This window comes from Lipotes vexillifer, unplaced genomic scaffold, assembly GCF_000442215.2.
Source record: "Lipotes vexillifer unplaced genomic scaffold, Lipotes_vexillifer_v1.1 scaffold672, whole genome shotgun sequence".
In the NCBI taxonomy this organism is placed as follows: Eukaryota; Metazoa; Chordata; class Mammalia; order Artiodactyla; family Lipotidae; genus Lipotes; species Lipotes vexillifer.
The window spans coordinates 833797-843758 of NW_006787454.1; positions in this window are offsets into that span (position 1 = coordinate 833797).

Consider the following 9962-nt stretch of genomic DNA (forward strand, 5'->3'; position numbering starts at 1 on the left):
TTTTTTTTGCTGTAGGCGGGCCTCTCACTGTTGTGGCCTCTCCCGTTGCGGAGCACAGGCTCCAGACGCACAGGCTCAGCGATGGCTCACGGGCCCAGCCGCTCCACGGCATGTGGGATCTTCCCGGACCGGGGCACGAACCCGTGTCCCCTAGCATCGGCAGGCGTACTCTCAACCACTGCGCCACCAGGGAAGCCCCCGTTTTGTTTTTTGCTGTGTATAACTTTATTAATATACCACAGTTTATAAAGACTGTTTAAACAATTGGATAATTGTCTGATTACCTAATTAATCATCTTGTAATTATCCTGAAAGCTTGTAATTATCCTAAAAGTAACATGCCAATGGTCTATTCACTTTGTGGCTGAGGCCAGAAACCTAAGAATCATCTTTGACACTTCTTCTCATACCCCTCTTGAAGTCTAATGAGAAAATGCTGTTTATTCCTCTTTCATAATTGTGGCTTGAATCCAGCCACTTCTCCCCACTTTCGTATCTCTTGCCCAAAATTGTGCACAAGCCTCTTTACTACTTTCATTCTTGCCCTAGGTCTGTTCTCCAGTCAGCAGCTGGAGGAATCTCTTCACAGACGTTTCTCACCTGCTGTCAACCTGCAGTGGCTTGCTTTCTCTCTTGAGAACAAAATCTGAAGTCCTTACCATGGCCTGCAAAGCTCTTATCTGACTGCAGCTACCTCTTCAACCTTATTTCCTACACCACTTTCTTTCTCTGACTCAGTGTTAGCCGCACTGGCCCACTTGCTATTTTTCTCTGCCCAGGAGAGAAAATTATCTTCTGCCCATTTTTGGATTGGGTTGTTTGTTTCTTTGATATTGAACTGCATGAGCCATTTATATATTTTTGAGATTAATCAATCCCTTGTCGGTTGCTTCGTTTGCAAATATTTTCTCCCATTCCAAGGGTTGAATTTTCATTTTGTTTATGGTTTCTTTTGCTGTGCAAAAGGTTTTAAGTTTAATTAGGTCCCATTTGTTTATTTTTGGTTTTATTTTCGTTTCATTATTTTTCTCTTGGTTCACACGGTCCAATACTTTGCTCCCTCATTTTATTCTGGTCTCGGTTCAAATCTCACCTCATGAGAGAGGCTTGCCTTTAATGACCAAATCTAAAAGGCTATTCCTGCTCCATTTCTTGCCTTACCCAATATTATTTTTTATAATACTTATCACTATTTTCATTATTTTAATTAGTTATTTGTCTCTATATCTGTCTGTCTCCCCACTGCTCTTTGTTGAGAGCAGGGACTTTGCTAAATCCAGTGTGTTTCAGGCCTGTCATGTTAGCCATTCGAGGATCGTTTCTGAATTATTGAATAGGGATTTAATGATTTTTAAAAAATATTTATTTATTTGGCTGCGCCAGGTGTTAGTTGTGGCATGCGGGATCTTTAGTTGCTCCATGTGGGATCTAGTTCCCTGAACGGGGGATCAAACCTGGGCCCCCCTGCATTGGGCGCATGGAGTCTTAGCCACTGGACCACCAGGGAAGTCCTAGGGATTTAATGATATTGCTTATCAGTTTTTAACTACAACATAATATTCAGGTGGATTGTTCTTTGGTAATGTTAACATCATTCTATTATAGGTCATTACTCTTTTTATTCCCCCTCCCCCTTCCCTTTTTTTGCAGTTATTACAGAGAGAGCATTTGCTTAATTTTTAAAAGCATCTACTGAGAATTAGAAGAAGAAATAGTAAACGTAGAGCACCAATTCAAGAATCGGATTGTTCCACATTGCTGCTGTCTGTTCCAAATTAAGACATCTGGTGACTGAAGAAGTTTGGTCTATTCTCTGTTTGGTTAACCAGCTGGTTGTTTTGGAAAGGCAAAGGCAGTTCATTGTCCTTGTTGAAAGAACTGGGTATTCATAGACTTACTATAAAGGGTGACTTTGGGGTGAAAGATTTACTTGAGAAACTGGATATCTCAAGATGTTATTGAGGAAAATGTCTTTGTTTTTTAAAGATACTTTGAATGTTATATCTGGAACCTGAAGGATAATCTCATACTGCATGAGAAAGTGTGTGTGTGTCATTCCTTCCCACCCCCTCCCTCTTTTCCTTGGTAACAAATTCCTGCACTTTAAAAACTGTGCTCTCCCTAAGAATTTTAGTGTATTTAATGCATGAAGTGCCATATGTTGCTGCAACCAGTATCTTGAACATTCGTGTGAACAAGAATAGTATATTCAGGCTCGCTAACCAGGATTAATTTACAAAGACATTGTCTCAGTCATTAATGAATACGATATTTAAAATTACATTGAAATTGTAGCAGATGTCAGTTTAGCATACCTTCCACTAAATATGCAGCACTTCTGCCCAATTTAAAACAAATGGTTCTTTGATAGATTGTTTTAAGGCCAATTATGTGTCAGTTTAAAACATACACACAAATTTCTCTAAATTTTTTTTTTTTTTTTTTTTTCTTGTACGCGGGCCTTTCACTGTTGTGGCCTCTCCCGTTGTGGAGCACAGGCTCCGGACACGCAGGCTCAGCGGCCATGGCTCACGGGCCCAGCCGCTCTGCGGCATGTGGGATCTTCCCGGACTGGGGCATGAACCCGTGTCCCCTGCATCGGCAGGTGGACTCTTAACCACTGTGCCACCAGGGAAGCCCTCTAAATTTTTGATATAAAAGTTTTCTTAGAAATGTTCTGCAGAAGTTAAACCAATGCACGCTTTTTATCCCAAGGTATTGATTTCTCTAGGACATACTGGTAATGCATATGAGGGACTGTTCTTTAATGTCCAGTATAGAACTTTTGTAGCTAACATTAGATTTTTCCCATTTGCCACTGACCTTGCCACTAGCACATGACATTAGACATTAGCAGCTACTGCTTCCAAATGCTCTGCTAACACGACTTTGAAACTTGAAGAGTACTAGCCAGGTATTTGTAGAATGTCCCTCAATTGAGTTTGTTTGACGTTTTCTCAAGATTAGGCTGGGGTTATGAATTTTTGAGACGAATGCCACAGAAGTAAGCTATCTTTCTCATCACATCACATCAGAGGGCAAGTGACATCAACATGACTTACTACCAAAGATGCTGACCTTGATCAGTTGGTTAAGGTGGTGTCTTCTGATTTTCTCTAGTTGAATTTACTATCTTTTACTCTTTCAATACTCTGTTCTTTGGAAGCAAGTAATTAAGTCCAGCCTATACTCCAGAAGAGGAGAACTGAGCTCCACCTCCTGGAGGAGGTTGTATCTGCTTATATTAGTTGGAATTTTTCTGTAAGGAACATATGTCCCTTTTCCCTCATTTATTTACTTATTCAATCATTTATTTTTATCAGTATGGATTCATGGGTGTTTATTTTATTGTTTGGCTGCTTTTTTGCTCAAACTGGTCTAGAGTGACCAGTGGGAGATCTTGGCTCTTGCGTCTTTTTTTTTTTTTTAAGCACTTCTTTACTTTCAGGCACTATTTGATGCTGTAGGCTCATCTTGTATTTTCCCTGGCCCAGACCCAGATTCAGGCCATTTGTCCAAGGAGGTCAAAGGGTAGTTTTAATTTGGGGGGGGGGGGTATAGTTGATTTACAATGTTGTGTTAGTTTCAGGTATATAGCAAAGTGAATCCGTTATACATATTTTTAGATTCAAGCGTATTTTTAATAGGGTAGATCTTAAGCCTTTCTGATTGGTACCTAACTAAAAGATAAGAATTTTGGAGAAGTTCACTGAGAACTTGTTTCACTTCAGTTAAACTATATCATCTTCTAAAACATACTGAAGTTCATTTGCTCTTTAGAAATGTATTTTTCATTAAAAAATTAAAAATGAAATCTTAAAAAGCACCCACTCGGGCTTCCCTCGTGGCGCAGTGGTTGAGAGTCCGCCTGCCGATGCAGGGGACATGGGTTCGTGCCCCGGTCTGGGAAGATCCCACATGCTGCGGAGCGGTTGGGCCCGTGAGCCATGGCCGCTGAGCCTGCGCGTCCGAAGCCTGTGCTCCGCAACGGGAGAGGCCACAACAGTGAGAGGCCTGCGTACCGCAAAAAAAAAAAAAAAAAAAAAAAAACACCCACTCAATTTGATATGTCATTGGTTTATTCAGAATTGAGAGTTGCTGATTTGATATTCATGTTCATGAAATTTTGCATATTGGTTCATTTTTAAAAAATAGTTTTAATATAAAAGTAACAATGCTTTCAGTTTTTAAAAGCTGTAGAATGGTATTTTTTAAAATGTGAATGTGAAATGAAATAAGGCAAATCAAATGAAGTTATTAGAAAGAAAGGAAATTAATATTTGCTTATTTTCTTTATGCCAAGAATTATGCCCACTACATCCTTCTGCTTTGTGTTCCTGTGTCATCTTCTGATTATCTCTGTCCTTGTACCATCACCCTATAGTGTAATTGTTTACTGGTCTTTCTCCTAACTTCTTGAAGACAGCAAGTATGTTTCTCATCTGAATCTCCAGCATTTAGCACTGTACTTGGCTATAAAAGGTGCTCAATATCAAGTATGTCCATTTCTATCCCCATTTTAAAGATGAAGAAACTGAGATTAGGTTAATTTGTACAATGATGACTTTGCTAGTTTGTGGTAGAACAAGGGCTTGAAATTAGTATGTTTTTTTCTTAAACGTGTTGCTTTTTTATTGTACGATGCTGACAGATTATTGACAAGCTGAAAATTACTTCACTGCATTATTTCCAAATTGACAATCTCTGAAAACATTCATAAGAAACTGGTAACATTTGACGACTCCTGGGAGAAGAAAGGGGCTTGAGGACAGAAATGTTCTAAGATATTAATTTTGGAACCTTTTGAATTTTGAGCCATGGGACTATTTTAGAAATTCAAAAATATAGATAAATTTTAAAAATACACAGAAACTTACCACATAGAGTTTTATATTAAGTTTTAAAATATTGTAGCATTTCAGAGGTTTGTTTGTTTTTTTGTTTTGTTGATGTCTTTAGAATCAGGGATCCTACCATTATTACTGAGCATAGGTTTTTATAGTCTTCTGACAATTCCTTTGTGTATCATATTTTTTGGAATAGGTGGGAAAGGGGAGAGGATAGAATGTTCTAAAGGGAACAAAAGATCAAAGTCCCCATCTTTAATATGAATGACATTTGACTTTTTAAAGTATGTTCCTTAAATCTTTATTTGTAGGAGCCTCTTACATTAAGTCAGTACTTGGTGATAACACCCAAGACTTAATTTGATTATCTCTAATTAGTTAGGCTAGTTCTGGCTGCATTAACAAAAACTCCACTGCAAATTGACTTAAATAGTCAGAAAATGTTGAATCTTATACACATGGAATTAAAGTTCTTTCCATCAGTTGGATTGGGTACCCTTTAGAATTAGCATTCCACATGTGAACAGATTGTAGTTAGGAGGGGAATACATGTGTGGACTGGCAAAAATGTAAGGTTTCTGAACCAATTACTGGTTTAAAAGGATGGCATTACTATGGTTAGGTTGATCAGGATCCATCCCTGGTGCTACAGGCAACTGAAACAATGTTGATGCCACATGGAGGGGGAAGAGGGGTGAGTTGGAGGGGTTCCATCATACTAGATGTCCTCTACAGTTTCTTAATTGCCCTTCAAATAAAATACGATATATGTTTGACCCCTCCACTGCTAATAATAAGTTTTGAGGAATGTAATTGTTTGTGGTGGATAATGGGTTGCATAGGGGTTTCTTTTACTATTCTTTATTCCATACAAATTCCATAATAAAAAATGGGACACAAAAGAATTAAAAGTGATGGCTGCTTACTGTAACCTTTTTCTGTGTTTGTGTGTTTTTTCAATCATCCTGCTCCCTTTTTTAAAAAAATAAATTTATTTATTTATTTTTGGCTGCATTGGGTCTTCATTGCTGTCTGCAGGCTTTCTCTAGTTGTGGTGAACGGGGGCTACTGTTCGTTGCGGTGCGTGGGCTTCTCATTGTGGTGGCTTCTCTTGTTGTGGAGCATGAGCTCTAGGCGCATGGGCTGTAGGGTGCAGGCTCAGTAGTTGTGGCACACGGGCTTAGTTGCTCGGCAGCATGTGGGATCTTCCTGGACCAGGGCTCGAACCTGTGTCCCCTGCATTAGCAGGCGGATTCTTAACCATTGCTTCACCAGGGAAGCCCCCATCCTGCTCCCTTTCTTTCTCCTCTGCTTATATGTAGAATTAATATGTAATTCTTCCTCTCAAAGCCTAATAGGCATATTCCTTAATTAAAGTTGACACTAATATTTTAGTACTTACATGGAAAAGGAATAGCATAGAATTGAAATGAACACAGGTTCACAGGTTTTAAAGTTACAATTTGGGTTTCAAATCAGACTCCCCCTGTTATTACCTATGAGAGCATTGGCAAGTTACTCAGTTTCTCTGAACTTCAATTTCCTCTGAAAAATGGTGATAATAATACCTGTCTCATAGGGTTAAATGATTAGGGTAAAAAAATTAGATGTTATCAATAAGTTTCTAGCACACCGCCTAGCATTTGTTGAACTCCAATTATGATTATTTTCTTCTCTGTGAGACTCAATCATCCTAGCCCAATTTGATAGATATGTTAGCATTATTGTAGTTAAATTATAAGGGTGGATTGTGAAGTTATTAGAGCCCATTCCTGAATGACTTTTCCCATTTAGCTTCTCCCTGCATTGGGGACATTGGCCGAATCTCTGCGTTGTGCAATCATCAGAGCTAGTTCCTTGCGGTCAATGGGCAGTATTAAGTTTCAGCTGTGGGGATTTAGTTTTTCTGACCCAAGTCTGATAAATTGTTTCAAAAGAAAACTAGTCCTTTATCCAATGTACAGTTCAAATACAACTCTTATTCTTTAGTAGTGAAAATGTAATAGTATTTGTTGCTTATGCTGTCAGATCTTTCAAGTATAATGAACATTTATTCATACCTGAAAGACAGAAATATATGTTTCTAAGGATACTGCTCATTTCTGACTTCCTACAAAGTAATATGCCAAAGACTTTTGTAATCAGTAGTTTCTAAATAGGTATAAAATGTGTGTTTTCGTTTAATGCATTTTTTCATCTTGTTTAAATGAGAAAGAAAGCTACTTCCTCTTCCATCATGGAATGATTTAAGCTACCTAGGCTGTCCTTCAGATTGCATATTCAAACTTGGCCAATTCAGGAATAAGAAAACATCACCTAGTTGCGGCTAGATATATTTAGGATGTACTTTATACAGAGAAATAACACTTTATTGGGTTTATTTTAATAGGAAGTAAAATGAAAGAATATTTTGATTGATAAAGATAACTTAAATTTTACTAAGGCAAAAGCCACAAAAGAAATACTTATGTTTAGGGATTCTGTTATCAAGTAACTAACTCTTAATTACCTAAGGACAGTTCTTCAGATTAGAGATTAGTCAGCATTTCCCTTCGAATGTGTTTCAAGGTGGCAGTTCACCAAGAAGTTAATATTTTCACCCCCTTGAAGCTTAGCCTAAGGTGTTTGTTTTAGGGTGTCTTTCTAAACATCTTCCAGCTACTGCATTATATTCAGACATGAGAATTCTGTATCCCAGTAAAGACCACAACAGCAGTGGTGGTGGCTCAATGCCAGGACACTGGTGGGGGTCTGCTATTTCCTGATCTGTACCAGGTGGGTCAAGATGAGATATTAGTAATTTTTTCAGAACAGTTAGGCCAGTACTTAAATTGGGTTATGGTTGCTTGCTACATCTCCTAACTCAAGGACAAGGAATTTTTTTTTTAATGAAAACTCTTTAGCCAAGTGAACCAACATAGCTTTAGACTCTACTAAACTTCCTTTACCTGGACCTCTTCTCCTTGTCTCATGTCAGTGTTGGGAAAGTAAGAACTGCAATATGATCCAACAGGTAGTGGCGGTAACTCCATCCGTTACTTTCTCTTTTCTCTGCTGTTCTCTTTTGGCTTATCTTCATTTCTCTTCTTTTCTCCTCCCTACTCTTTGCTTTAGTACTCTTTTCCGTCCCTCTCTTTTTGTCCCCTCTTTCATTTGTGTGTGTGTGTGTGTGTGTGTGTGTGATTAATATAAGAAAGGCTCACTCTACATCCTCAGCTCTCACTAGCCTGTTGAGATCTAGAATGCTAACTAAGCTTCCTTTTATGCATCTAACAGAAATAAATAGAGAAAAGATTAAAATTATGGATAATCTTGTTTTCTTTATATGTTTTTGTTAGGTTGAACTATATGAAATTGTCAATATTGTTTTGATCTACAGAAATAGATTGAACCTTATAGTTCAATATACTCTTAGTAGCCTTCAGCAGAAGTGAGATTTAGAAATGGATTGGAAGGGAGATCAGCTCAGTGCTTTGTGACCACTGAGGGGGGCGGCGATAGGGAGGGTGGGAGGGAGACACAAGAGGGAGGAGATATGGGGATGTATGTATATGTATAGCTGATGCACTTTGTTATAAAGCAGAAACTAACACACCATTGTAAAGCAGTTATACTCCAATAAAGATGTTAAAAACAAAAAAGAAAAAGAAAAAAGAAATCGATTGGAAGAGAGCCCTGAGTAGGAGAGTTGGATATTCCCCAGAGGTTCTGGCTTAGAGAACTGGGTGGATCAGAGTGTTGTCATGGTGCCAATACCATTGACCAACATGGAGAACATTGAGAAGCATATTTTGATTTTGTTTTTAAGGAGAAGGTTGGTGGGGGCATAAATAATCAATTTTACTTTGAGGTGTAGTGGGACATGTTCAAGGAGAAATGGCTAGTAGACACTTGGAAATATGGACTTGTAAATAGATGAGCTCATTGGCACTTAGGTGGCACTTGAAAACATGAATGTCAATGAGGTTGCCTTGTGAGAATGTCAAGTGAGAAGAAAAGAGAGCCTATGGCTTATCTTGAGGACTGGGAAGTGGGTCATACAAAGAAAACACAGAGAAGGGCATACATAGAAGTAAAAGGGTTTATTCATCATTTTAGAATGATCCATTAGTATATTAAATTAAAATTAACTATGTAGCCTTGGAAGTTATATTTCAAATATGATTCACTTGCATATTAATGTGTTAAAGCATAAGCCAGAGGTTTTCATCCTTTCCCTAAGAGATTAAACTATTTTACTCTTTGTATCTATGGGCAAATGAATATGAACTCTATAGCATGAGAGTGTTGTAGGAGCTACCTACCTTCTAATATCTATCTTTTTTTTGAAGTACTATGCTGCATAAAACAGTGTGTCAGGTGGACAACCATTGAGATTGTTACCATTACTACTGTCTTAAAAGTGTTTGTTGTAGCGTTCTATCTGGGCACACTCTGCCTGCCTCATCAATCCCCAGAATCCTTGCAGGCGACTGTTCCAGTGTGAAACAGACTCTCCAGGCAGCACTGTGGAGGGAAGGAGTACTGCACTACTATCCTGCTTGAGGGTAGGATAGTCATAGTCCTATAACTTAGTGCATAGTCATAGTCCTATAACTTACTATTAGCTTAAAAGTCACATTAAACTTTCTTATTGTTTAAAATCTGATATTTCATATGCAGAGATCAATATGAAGCAGTAGCAAAGAATTGTTTCTTTTGTAATCTCATTAATACTTTGACTAGTATTTCAAGAATGGGCAGTTGTTTCTATCTGGAATTAAAAAGGATTTTTCCTTGAAGTGTATAGGCAGTACACTCTTAAGTGAACACACATTTTAGGATGTATTTGAAGAACTTGTAGTAAAAAAAAATTAAGTTAAATAAGTTTTTTTTTTCACAAATACAAATTCTTTTTCTATATTTCCCTTTTGTACTTTATTTAAAGTACTGCTAAAGGGATTCCCTGGCGGCGCAGTGGTTGAGAGTCCGCCTGCCGATGCAGGGGACACGGGTTTGTGCCCCGGTCCGGGAAGATCCCACATGCCGCAGAGCGGCTGGGCCCGTGAGCCATGGCCGCTGGGCCTGCGCGTCCGGAGCCTGTGCTCCGCAACGGGAGAGGCCACAACAGTGAGA